The 12049-nt window shown below is 48.1% G+C and overlaps 1 protein-coding gene and 1 long non-coding RNA gene across 3 annotated transcripts in view; one reads left to right on the top strand and one right to left on the bottom strand.

Moving 5' to 3' along the window:
• Nucleotides 1-12049, bottom strand: part of LOC309349173 — a 688744-nt gene that overhangs the window by 500097 nt on the left and 176598 nt on the right. The window contains exon 2 of the long non-coding RNA XR_014159795.1: nt 9562-9585. This is a non-coding gene — a long non-coding RNA (uncharacterized lncRNA). The remainder of the gene's footprint in view (nt 1-9561; nt 9586-12049) is intronic.
• ST3GAL1 (ST3 beta-galactoside alpha-2,3-sialyltransferase 1) overlaps nt 4118-12049 on the top strand; it is a 114322-nt gene continuing 106390 nt past the window's right edge. Inside the window, exon 1 of one of the 2 annotated variants that reach the window (XM_081874604.1) lies at nt 4118-4530. The gene's annotated coding sequence lies outside the window, so the exon portion shown is untranslated. Of the gene's footprint in view, nt 4633-12049 lie in introns of both variants that reach the window. The other variant, XM_081874605.1, reaches the window with a different exon arrangement.

Here is a 12049-nt window from a genome sequence, read left to right on the forward strand (position 1 = left end):
ATATACACCATTTGAGCATAGGATAGAGGGGTTCACAGCATTAACACCCCAACAGAGCTTGCTTTCCAATTAGGTTTCCAGAGAAGCCCCTGAGTCAGTTTTGGTTCCAGCAGAGAGCAAGACCATATGTTGTGTCTCCAGCTTCCAGCATCAGCCCAAATTCACCCATATGCTCACATGCAAGGCCATCCTTGACCTACTGTTGTTGAGGACTGGCTGAATGAGGAAGAGCAGGGGTGCTGCCTGCCCTAGAGTCCCCGAGGGATGACACAGAAGATGAGTTAGACCCCGGATCGTGGTGGTGGGACACTGGAGAGCTGTCTGGAGAAGGGATGAGCTGGGAGGTGCTTGAAGCAGGAAGTCTGAGTGATCAAGGGGGGGGGTCAGAAGAAGGAGGCCCTTCCAGGATAGCCTGTGAATGACCTGTGCATGCCTGACAGCTCCTTGACACCGTTTTCCATGTAGGATGACATGGCATCCAGCCAGCTGAGGTGGGAAAAGGCCCACTGTTCATCTCTTTGGGCATGTAAATGGTGGTACTTAACTGGTACTTAACAAAGGAGCTAGACTGACTAGTGTTTCCTCTTGTAGATTCTAGCCTCACAGTCACAGGATCACAGGTTTGGAATCCATCCACAGGCATCATCCAGGCTGACCCCTCAAACCTATAATTAATCATTCCACTAGGGACAGAGGTAAGACAAAGTGGGAGAAATGAGGGGGGTCATTTGTTACATGGAAGGAATCTCTGGTCTTTTGGAAGTCACCTTTGAAATATTTTCTTTAAAAGTGGATGAGCTTATGGGAGCAAGAGGATGAAATAGGCAACTATTTATTTTTATTTCCATCTAAAAATTATATCTCGCTCTTCATCGCCCCAGCTGGATTCATGGGAGTTGTAGTACAACATCTGGAAAGCTGTAGTTTAGATTTTCACCCAGGTTCTTGCCAAATCAAGGTCTACTCAGAGAAGAGGCTCTATTAGAATGGTTTGCAGAGACTTAAACAAATAGCATGGAGGGAAGTAGAGAAGGATGTTCGTTGGGTTGACCTTGGATCAGTCCTTGTCTCCGAACCTGACCTACCTCACAAGGTTATTGTGCAAGTGGGGGGATTATCATTATTATTGAATTTGTTATTTGCTTTATCTTGTTTGGGACAACTCAAAGCTTCTTACAACCAGATAAAGCTGAATTCCACACAGGTAGGGTAGAACACACATTGTTGTTGTTTAGTCATTTAGTCAGGTCCGACTCTCTGTGACCTCATGGACCAGAGCACGCCAGGCACTCCTGTCTTCCACTGCCTCCCGCAGATTGGTCAAACTCATGCTGGTAGCTTCGAGAACACTGTCCAGCCATCTCATCCTCTGTCGTCCCCTTCTCCTTGTGCCCTCCATTTTTCCCAACATCAGGGTCTTTTCCAGGGAGTCTTCTCTTCTCATGAGGTGGCCAAAGTATTGGAGCCTCAGCTTCACGATCTGTCCTTCCAGTGAGCACTCAGGGCTGATTTCCTTCAGAATGGATAGAACACATATACTAATAATAATAGGAAGGATTGGGGAGCTAGGAAGGATGGAGAGGGATGGACAGAATGGAGTGGTGGGGGGTGAAGGAATACCCCTCTGGCTTTTTCAATCAGAGCTGTGAATCAAATAAGACAGAGCAGAAAGGCCATCTCCATTAAAACACGACAAGAGATTTTTACACCTGCCGACACTGTGAAAAGCCTTTGGGTAATCAATAAATAATAGACGAGCTGGTTTATTCATGGCAATATACTCTTTATGATCTATGTAATAGGGAGGAGAGAGGGGAAATTGCTTCTCTTCACCAGACAAATTCCCTATCCCGTTTTGATGTCTATGGACGGAGACAGACAGAGAGAGGCAGATACTCACATACTTCCTCTCCCCTTTAAGCCTCCAGTTTTTGTGAGTTTTAACGTCCATGGCAGCCACCTGTCCTCTGCCACCAGGGCCCCTGTGCCTTTAAGAGCTGCGTGACAGGCAGGAATGTTGGCTAGCAAAGGACAGGGCGAGGCAATCTTCAGCTCCTTGGGGGAAAAGTTGCACATGTAGGTGAATGCCTTTTATTTCCAAACAGGTATTCCCATTTGCCCACACAGGTAGCAGCATTGAATGATGACAATAGTCTTGCTGTCCATCAGTTCTCTATCTCTGCTCTGCCTTTGCCTGCCACTCTCAAACTCCCTTTTCCTTCTCCCCTCTTTCTCTCTCACATGCACTTTCAATCTTTCTCACACTTCCTTTTTGCTCTTTTTGACCCCATCCCTCTTTCATTTTCACGTTCCACATGCATTGGATTTGAACTGCTTTTATACGACAGTTTTATATATTAGCTATATACATATGCACCAATGCTACTGTCAATTGCTTGGAGATGCTCCATAGCAAGTGCTCCATGAATGGAATAAAACAAAATAAATACAAACATTCCTGTGTAAATCCATCTTGTTATATTCCACCTACCCAAACCTTGTGTCCTTGGCTGAGCCACCTCTCTGCCTTTTCCATGCCCCAGGTGTACGTGCATTGGATTTGAAATGGTTTTTTATAGGTGACATAGGCGACAGTTTCATATTTGTTTTCAAACCTATTTAGATGCAGCTTAAGACAGGCCCAGTCTCTTAAGCCATTTACAAAGAGATAGCAAATACTACCACACACCATACAGTGGTACCTCGGGTTACATACGCTTCAGGTTACAGACTCCGCTAACCCAGAAATAATACCTCGGGTCAAGGACTTTGCTTCAGGATGAGAACAGAAATCGTGCAGTGGCGGCACGGCAGCAGCGGGAGGCCCCATTAGCTAAAGTGGTGCTTCAGGTTAAGAACGGACCTCCGGAACGAATTAAGTACGTAACCAGAGGTACCACTGTATATTGGAACCATAAAATCTCAAGCAACTAAAAACATAGCAGCAGACTTTTGACAAACCAGGGAAGTGATTCAGCAGCCTGACCATCAAATACAGGGAAGGTAGATGGAGGATTAGAGAAACAGGTGTGGTTTCTCTATTGTTTATAGATATATATTGTTAATGTTGATCGTTTGGTGATGTTTCATAGCAAGTGATTCATGAATGGAATTAAATAAAATGAGTGCAAATATTTATATATGAAAACCCATCTTGCTATATTCCACGTACCCACATCCTGTGTCATAGGCGTAGCCAGGATTTTTGTTAGGGAGGTCACAACCTCAGATTTGTATTAATTTGTATTTACTGCGGGGGGGAATAGCTGCCCCCCCCCCCAGTCCTCTGCTCTGAGCCGTCGCTCTCGCACGGTCTCCATTACCTCTCACGCCCATCTCATTGCTAAGCTCTAGCCTTTCCCAGCCTCCTGCTTACAATATTCCAACTCCTCCTTCTTTCTCTCTGTATCTTTCTTCAGTTCTCAAAACTCTTCTCTCCCGCACAGCACCTAACGCCGGCACATCGGCTCTGCAACGCGCAGCGGCGACGCTCTTATCAGTTTAACTGGGCATTGCCACGACTTTCCCGGGGAATCCTCTTGCCCCCAACTCCGTATTGAGACTCCGCCAAGGAGCGGGATTCCAGGGGGATCTGGCACCCGACTACTAAATCGCCCGAGGCGAAGGAGGAGGGAGAAGTCTCTTGCCCTCGCGCGGGGCACAACCCACTGTTTTCAGCCTTTGCGAAAACCGACCAGGGGGCTTCTCCGGGGCTGCTTTGGAAACAAGGCGGCTGTTGCGACGGCGCTGCCAGACGGGAATTTTGGCAAGCTGGACTCTCGCTCTCTTGAGGACTGGATTATCATCCAGCTGCTAGTTTTAGAAGGCCGGGGGGGAGAGAGAGAAAGGGAGAGAGCAACTTGTAACTCCACCCTTCGCTCTCCACACATGGCCGAGGAATAAATTAAACCGGGCACGGGAACCCTCCCCTCTCACACGTGCCAGAAACCTGCTGAGTCCCACATGGGCCGTATTTATTTCTGCCTGGCGCAAAGCCCCCTTTAACTCGTTCCACATTCTCTCTCTCCTGCCAGATCAGCCGAGGGCTCTGCTCGGTCGATGTTTTAAAAGCACCGACACACACACACACGCCCTCCTGCTGTCCTCCTCTCTCGGTCCCTGCCTGCCTGCGAGCGAGGAGGAGCCTGCGCTGCGCCCCTCGCCTGTGCGTTTTTGCGCGCTCGCTCTCTCGACGTCTGTCTGCCTCCCTCTCCCATCCACGTGGCTTTCTCGGGGAGGGAGCGCTATATTAGGAAGGGAGGAAGGAAGAAGCCGAGGCAGCGCTGGGAGAGTGCATTGTTGCTGTTGCTGCCGCCCGGGGAACGAGAGCGAGGGGAGGAGAGCAGAGCAAGAGGATCCCCCTCCTTGCCTAGGATTGGGGAGGTGCCTCCGTCGTGGCTCGGCGGCGGCGGGTACTTTGGAAGGACAAAGGAGGAGCAGGAGGAGAAGGCGGCGTGCAAAGGCGAAGAGAGCTGCCGGGAAGCAGCAGCAGCAGCGGCGGCGGCGGCGCCAGCAGCCTCTCCGGACGCGGTGAGTGCCCGGCGGCATTGCGCGCCAGGGATCTCTCCTTCCTGGATCCGCTGAGAAAGGAGGAGAGGCGGGGAAAGGGACTCTCGCATCGGCGGGGCGAAGGTAGAGGAGTAGAATTGGCGACGGGGTCGAGGGTGTGCGTTTGTGTATCTCCGGGCTTAAAAGGAACTGTGTCTACCGGTTGAGGCGGGATCTGTTTCTGGAGAGAGGAGATCTCCAAGCCGGAATGGGTCCCGCGTCTCGGGTCAAGCCGCTCGGCGGCCGGGGCGTAGCAGGGACGTGATGTAGCGGAGTGGAGTGGAGACCTCTTCCTATGAACCAGGATTTTTAAGAGAGACGGGAAGTGGGGGCGCAGCTCGCCGAGAGAGGGGTGTGTGTGCCTGTGTGTGTATGTCTCAAAAAGGGCTAACGGGAAGGGGAGAGGCGACCTTTTCGTCCTCCGGACTCGGCCCAACGGGACAAGCGCGCTCCATAGACTCCGCGACCCCCAAGAAAGGATCTCCGCGCCCGGCGCGCAGACTCGGAGGAAGACGCCGACTCTTCCCGGCGGAGTTGTGGCCTCAGCCGGGCAGTCTCGTCCCCCTAGAGCTGCCCACTCGCCTCTCTCCCTCTAGGTTTAAAACAGCAGCCGCGCGAGGCGTGGGTGGGTTGGCGAGCAAGTCGCTTTCCAGTCTTCCCCTGGGTCCGGCCTCCGTCTGCCGCCTCTCTCTCTCTCTCTCGGCTTAGCCCTGGAGGGGGTTTGGGGAAGGGGTTGGCTGTTTGCCGCCCCCGCCTGGTGGCCGGCGAGCCCGGAGTCCGAGCTGCGCCTCGGCGCCTTCCTTTCCTTTCTCCCCTTCGGTTTTACTTCTAGAGAAAGTAGCGGGGTGCGCAAGGCGTGTGTGTGTGTAGAGGGGGAGATCCTTGCCCTTGGATAGGGAGCGAGGGGCCGGGGATCTCTCTCTCCAGAGATGTTGGTTTGGAGAAGGGGTGAGGGGCGCAGAGTTGCAAACTTCGCCCGTCCGGTTTCCGAAAAGGGTGCGGTGGGGAAAGGAAGTTACCGTAACTTCGCGCTGGCTGCGGAAACGCGGCGAGGCGATCCGTTTTGTGGAAGCGACCCTGTTGACGCAGGAAGCGAGCTCCGCCACGTGTTTCTACTTTGAAGACTTTCTGCAACTCCAGCGCTAAGTTCCCCGGCTCCGGCTGCAGAAATAGGTCCGGAGCTGGGAGATAAGCCCTGGGAGATCTGGGTTTGAACCCCAGCCCCACAGCCATGAAACTCACTGCGTGGCCTTGGGCTAGTCACCATCTGTTAGCTTAACCTGCCTCACAGGGTTGTTGTGAGGATGAGATGAGGGGAGGAGAACCGTGTACTCAACCTTGAAATAATAATAATAAATAAGTACGTTGTGTCTCAGCCTGCCTTGAAACCAGCCCCTCACCTCCTCAGGTGGCCCTTTGGTCCCTGGGCTTTACCTTCTGCTCCTGATGTGTGGTGGTGCTGTGGGTTAAACCACAGAGCCTAGGGCTTGCTGATTAGAAGGTCGCAGTTCAAATCCCTGCGACGGGGTGAGCTCCCGTTGCTCAGTCCCTGCTCCTGCCAACCTAGCAGTTCAAAAAAAGTGCAAGTAGATAAATAGGTACCGCTCTGGCGGGAAGGTAAACGGCATCCGAGGCAGAGCTTGGTCCTGGCAAAACTTGGGCTAAACGAAGGGCGATGAGACTCCAACATCACTTTAAGGCCTTGTTTCCCCTCTGCCACAGGCTTAGCCTCCTATAGCCTCCCCTGCCAGATGGAGTTTAGATCCGGTGTAAATTTGCAGCAGCTCAACACCAGTTTGCGTTCTGCCAGCTTCTCTGAAGGCACGGAGCGCTTGTGTGTGTTGATTTTGACTAGTTAGTCCCAATAAACTTGCAATCAGGGTTGTAAAAAGTGGGGTTTTCCTTCAGTGCTTCAGTATGACTGCTTTTGTCATGCTATGTTGCAGCTATGTATTTTTTTTCACGTCGCTCGCTGCCTTGAGTCTGGTTTGAACTGTGGTAAGGCAGCATACAAGTAAAATTCTGTATGCATATGTATGGGATGGTGAGATTTCTCTCTCTCGAAGACCACGTACTGGCAATTGCAAATAATGTACGTGACATTTAGAGAATTCCTTTAAGCCCTTTCTGGCTGTTTACTTTTTTATCTGTTTATTTTTTTCTTGTAAGTTGGGAGTGTTGAATGGTGGCGTATAAATCATTCCAAATAAGAGAAATAAATGTTGATGTTCAAAGTAATTCACACGTATTACTCAAGTTGTCTTTACAGCAACTTAATTGGGTAGGGACGCGGGTGGCGCTGTGGGTTAAACCACAGAGCCTAGGACTTGCCGATCAGAAGGTTGGCGGTTCGAATCCCCGCGATGGGGTGAGCTCCCGTTGCTCGGTCCCTGCTCCTGCCAACCTAGCAGTTCGAAAGCATGAAGTGCAAGTAGATAAATAGGTACCACTCCAGTGGGAAGGTAAACGGCGTTTCCGTGCGCTGCTCTGGTTCGCCAGAAGCAGCTTAGTCATGCTGGCCACATGACGCCCGGAAGCTGTACGCCGGCTCCCTTGGCCAATAAAGCGAGATGAGCTCCGCAACCCCAGAGTCGGCCAAGACTGGACCTGATGGTCAGGGGTTCCTTTACCTTTACCTTTAATTGGGTAGGTAAGCATTATTGCTGTCTTTCAGAGAAGGGATGTGTTGACTTCCCGATGTGGTGGACTTTTCATTGACTGCCTAACTGGAGCTGTTGGGGGTTGGAGTCCAGCAACATCTGGATGGAACCATGCCGACTAACCCAAAGTCCCACTATGTTCATTAGGGCTTATTCTCTAGTAAGTGTGTTTAGGTTTGTAGTCTTAGTTACTGACTGAGATGAGTTCTCAGTTAGGGATTCATTCAGTTCAATCAAGTCTCTTAGCAGCTAACAAAAGGGGAAGTCATTATATATTTTTTAAAAATTAATTTGGTTTTATTTTGACAAAGTAAGAATCATAAATAAGAATAAAAATCTGCACCCCACCACCGAGACCATTCCATTGTAACTATCCAACCTCCCTAAATTTTAACCCCTCTTGTGATGCTTTTACCCCTTCATGTTTTAACAGTACTAATAATTATAATTTATTATTTATACTCCACCTATCTGGCTCGGTTTCCCCAGCCACTCTGGGCGGCTTCCAACATAATATTAAAAATACAATAAAATGTCAAACATTAAAAACTTCCCTAAACAGGGCTCATTCTGATGCTTTCTAAAAGTCAGATAGTAGTTTATTTCCTTGACATCTGATTCTACAGACACCCTCCATATCTCTTCAGAATCATTTCTCCTGCATATTCCCAGTCTTACCTTAATGGCACATGTTAATTTATCATTAATAGCTATACCCCACACCTCTTTATACCATTCTTCCATTTTATATTCCCCTTGCCCCTTCTGCTTTCTAGCTATAATAATTCATGCAGCCGTCAGTAAATTTGTGAGCAAGTCCTTCATAGCCGAAGTCATTATATCTGAGTAGCATAGGAGCCAACTCCTGGGGGCTGAGGTCCCTTCTCCCCCCCCCATAAAATATTTGAGGGGGCTGGGCCCCCCGAAGTTGATGGACATTGCCATTCAAATGGTGTGTGTGTGTGCCATGTCTTGTGAGTGATTATGTTGGGTGGGGCTTAAAAATATATATTTTAAAAATATATATTTTAATAAATAATAATAAATAATAATAAATATAAATATATGGGCCCACCAATATTTTATTAAAGTTGTCACCCCTATCGAGTAGTAAATCTGAAATATGTGGGGTGTTAGGGCAGAGGTAGTACCTTTGGTACTATGATGCCCCTTCTGAGTTAGTTCAACCACCTTTGGTCCCTACCCTGCGCTCAGTTCTCACCTGTGGCTCCTAGAGGCTGTCAACATGCGACAGAGGCCACACCCAGGAAACGGCTTCAGCTGTCCGGCTAAAGGAGGTGAGGGCAGTCGATGGGTCTCAAACCCTCAGTGAGTTAGGGGCTTCCCCTACATGAGAAGACAGGCTCTGGTAGATTGAGCGGATGAGACCAAAAGTGGGTCCAGCGGTCAGGAAGGGGGTTTCTGCACGTGCTGTAGAGGGAAGTGAGGGGCACATGGGGCTCATCCACCTGTGAAGGAAGCCCATCTAGGAGAAGGAAATCTCTGATCCTAAGCCTCCATTGCATTTGCGGGACATCTTCGGGAGAAGAAAAGGCTGAGGAACAAATCCTACACAAATCATAGAATCATAGAGTTGGAAGAGACCACAAGGGCCATCGAGTCCAACCCCCTGCCAAGCAGGAAACACCATCAGAGCCCTCCTGACATATGGTTGTCAAGCCTCTGGTTAAAGACCTCCAAAGAAGGAGACTCCACCACACTCCTTGGCAGCAAATTCCACTGTCAAACAGCTCTTACTGTCAGTAAGTTCTTCCTAATGTTTAGGTGGAATCTTCTTTCTTGTAGTTTGGAACCATTGCTCCGTGTCCGCTTCTCTGGAGCAGCAGAAAACAACCTTTCTCCCTCCTCTATGTGACATCCTTTTATATATTTGAACATGGCTATCATATCACCCCTTAACCTCCTCTTCTCCAGGCTAAACATGCCCAGCTCCCTTAGCCGTTCCTCATAAGGCATCGTTTCCAGGCCTTTGACCATTTTGGTTGCCCTCCTCTGGACACGTTCCAGTTTGTCAGTGTCCTTCTTGAATCCGGATTGGAGTCCCCAAGACGGTAGGATGGTCCTTGTACTCTGCCTTCTGGCACCTCCTGCAGCCAAGCTGGTGCCAAACATCTTGCTCTGCTTTCCTTTGGACCTCATCAGTGAGGCCAAGAGGGGGCTCTTGTCTGGGCAGCCCAGGACCTCCATAAATTAAGCTTGCATAAAGCTCTGCCACATCCAGACCCCATTCAAGACCAGGGCTGTTTCCGTGAGTTCCTCTGGTTTCGCCAGAAGTGGCTTATTTATGCTGGCCACATGACCCAGAAGCTGTGTGCGGACAAACGCCGGCTACCTTGGCCAGTAAAGCGAGATGAACCTAATGGTCAGGGGTACCTTTACCTTAACCCTTGTTCCTGGTCACATTGAGCCGAGCAGAGTTGAGATCCAGTTTAAGTCCCTTCTGCCTGGTCCTGCCCCATCCATGCCCTCCCTTTTTTGGATTTACAGCAGCGTTGCCTCAACCAGTTTCAGTTTATAGCCAGGATGAGAGCAACTTACAAGGTAAAAACAAGCGTATCTGCAGCTGAGCTGGGAATCTTCTGGCAGATGCAGATCTTCAGAGTGCTCCCTAAGAAAGTTCCTAACAAAGTGATATTTGGTATCTGGAGCTTTTGCTATCAGATGTTCACCCCAGTTTCTTTCCCTGATGCCCTCATAGTGAGCAATAACTGTTGCAAGTGGAAATATACAGAGTTTTTAAAAGAGGTACAAAAATTGGAAGTGTGTTAGGAAACGAAGTGCAGCTTCCGTGAGGAGTGGTTCCGCCCCAACACTATAAAAAAAAAAGTCGACAAATACTAACTTGAGAATCCTGTGTTGTCCTGAAATTATATATTCACATTTAGAGGTTGCAGCTGTGTCTATTGGGTAGGCACTCCCATTTTTTTCTTGCTACAAAGACTTAGATTTTCTTAGCCCAGTGGGGGGAAATACTATTCAAGATTTATTTGTTAGGAATAGCACATCAGAGATGTGTCTGTATGTTCATGGAACACCAATATGTCCAAGCAGAAATATTCTCCTTATGTTAGAAGTGGACTTAACGGCATTGCTAAGTTTTAATAAGACCTGATCTTTAAGAAATGGTACCTGAGCGCTTCCCACTCCTCTGCCCTCCCTGTCCCTTTTGCCTTGTGTGCTGTGTTCTTTTTAAAACCAGAAAACCGAGAGCAGGGGCCGTCTTGTTTTAAATTGCTTGTTTGTAAGATACTCTGGGATGCTTTTAAATAAATAAATGGTCATCTCATTTTTTAAAAAAACCAAACAACTCCAACCTAACTTTGTGTTAAGGCAGGGGGAGAAGTGTAACTAGAAAACCTGCTGTACAGGGATCCTCCTAGACATAATTACTACTTGAGTATTTAACAGTTAGCTGATGGGAATGCTTACTAAATAGAACAGTTTAAAAAGAAAAGAAATCTAGTCTACTAGTGGTTCAATATTGCCTAACCTTGGGATATGTGTATTTGTGGTCCAGCGGTGAGAGAAGCAAGATCTTATGATGATAATTCTCTAGACAGCAATGTGATTTTTTTTTTAAAAAAATGTTGCCCTGGTATGCTTTGCAACAAATAAGGTTGGTCAGTGTTATCGGAGAGGCCCTATTGCCTAATGGTTAGCTCTGTGGAAATTGTTTCCCATTTGGTTGTGTATTTTTTTTGATGTGGTTTATTTATTGTTTATGACTTTTGTAATTATGTAAATCGTGTTATGCTGTAAGCAGCCTTGAACATTGTTTTTTAACTGTGGAAAGGCGGCATACAAATAAAAAATGATGATGATGATGACGATGATGATGAAGAACTAGGACTGGAGAAGCCCCAGGTTCAAATCGCTACTCACTGCGTCAGTCATTTTCTCTCTGTTTAACCTACTTCACTGCACTGTTGTAATGTATAGTATTGTTTGTGAGTTCATGGAGAAGTTCTGAACTTAGGGCTCTTCAATTCACATTTCTAGGGTTTTTTGTTTTTTTTTAACATATAAGTCTTCAGTTCCCCCTTGAAGCTCTTGTTCACATCTGATATTCAGCATATTTGTAAAACAAAAGATCAGTTTCTTGGCCAGTGCAGATCTCATACTGGAGATTATTCATTCTGAGCAGCTGAAAACTTGATGTTCTCCTCCTCTTTTCGCATGCATGAATTTTGAGACAGCCCCTTCACTGCAAAAGCATTGCTCTTAGCTAGTTTCACTTCTTGCTGCTAGTTCTAAGAATTTGTCCTGATAAGAAGTAGGCACAGCCCTGCTGACAGTAACGTTACAAGGAAGGAGATTCCAACGAAGCACCAGGAAGAGCTTTCTGACAGTAAGGGCTGTTCATCTTCCTTGGGAGACGGTGGACTCACCTTCCTTGGAGGTTTTTAAGCAGAGGTTGGGTGGTCCTCTCATTCTTGCTTCAGTTGAGATTCCTTCATTGCAGCGAGTTGGACTGGATCACCCTCTATGATTCTAACATCCTTTTCTTACACGGGATCGATGTAATTATAGCGATGGGATTTGACATTCAGTTGAAACAAGCTGCTTGATGCTTCCTGTTTGGGACAACATCCTGATCTCCTGATCATGTGCAGAGTGCCTTTCCAGTCCTGCAGCCAGGCCTTGCACACCTGGGATTGTGGAGAATGCAAAGAGGGTGTGATTGCTTTGGAAGACCTACGCTGGCTCCCAATAACGTTTCCGAGCACAATTCAAAGTGTTGGTGTTGACCTTTAAAGCCCAAACGGCCCCGGCCCAGGATACCTGAAGGAGCATCTCCACCCCCATTGTTCTGCCCGGAC

This window comes from Podarcis erhardii (genome assembly GCF_964252035.2).
Source record: "Podarcis erhardii genome assembly, chromosome: 8".
In the NCBI taxonomy this organism is placed as follows: domain Eukaryota; kingdom Metazoa; phylum Chordata; class Lepidosauria; order Squamata; family Lacertidae; genus Podarcis; species Podarcis erhardii.